We start from the raw sequence: 1,103 nt of genomic DNA, 5'->3' as shown, positions 1-1,103 counted from the left end.
TTAGAAAAGTAATAAAATGTTTTCTGGGATTCTGAATGCATTAAAATTAAAAAAAAATTTGACTGTAATTGTCCATTGGAATACGTTTTATTTCAAAGTAAAATAGTGTAAATTACTGGTTGAAATTAACAGTCACAATATGACGGCGATTGATTGGATGCTATTAGTTAAGGCTCATTGAACGTTATTATTTTCGAAGGCTCCGCTGCCATATAAAATTATGCTTTTTTGCGAATAATATGCATTTTTCATAACTGCTGTGAGTTTGGTACAGTTACTTATGATTGTTAGAACAAGTTTAACCAATGAAAACCCAGCGCTGCCTATGATTATTCCGAAAATGGCGCAGAACGTCAAAATGGCGAAAACCCACAGTTTTGTGAAAATGGAAAAGTGGTTTAATTTTTAAATATTTAAAAACTTGCTCCAATGCTGCATTAACTGGGCTCATAAAAACTTACAAAAGCTGAGAATAAGGCAGTGATTTCGATAATTCTCATCTAGGTGAAAAAAATTATATTGCCAAATAAGCAATTTTAAAATAAGTTTAATAATTTTTAAAATATTTAAGCTATTTGTGCTTTCTAAAACCCAGATAATTCTTCAGGGCAAAATTATATATTTAATTTAAAATCATGGCTTGACTTCTAGTGTCAGGCACTAAAACTGTGGATTTTTACTTTCCTGGGCGACTGAGCTTCGAAAAACCTTGTGCTCTATGCCCTTACGTAGCTCGTGATTTCAGATTCAGAGAAAAGGAAGATCAAACAATAAAACGAACACGTTGATGTTTCAATCTGGCTATATCCCTAGAAGGGACAGATAAGATGAAACTATGATTACCAGTTTGAAATAAATACTCTAACATCCCTCCACTATCAACTGCCGGGCTGCATGTAAACTCTCTTTACACACATAGTATCCCCAAGAGATTTTGAGAGCGCTGATTGGCTTTCTCGGCATTGCCTTCTGTTACGCCTTTTTGTAGCTCCTCCCCAATAACATTTCTCCATAGTTTGTTCCCAAAATGTAAATCAATCATAAATCAGTTCCAGTATTTTTCTCATACTAATTTTATGACAAACGTTAAAGTTTTGTTCAAA

Source organism: Parasteatoda tepidariorum, chromosome 9 (assembly GCF_043381705.1).
Source record: "Parasteatoda tepidariorum isolate YZ-2023 chromosome 9, CAS_Ptep_4.0, whole genome shotgun sequence".
NCBI lineage: Eukaryota > Metazoa > Arthropoda > Arachnida > Araneae > Theridiidae > Parasteatoda > Parasteatoda tepidariorum.
Note: the sequence above shows the minus strand (reverse complement) of the source record.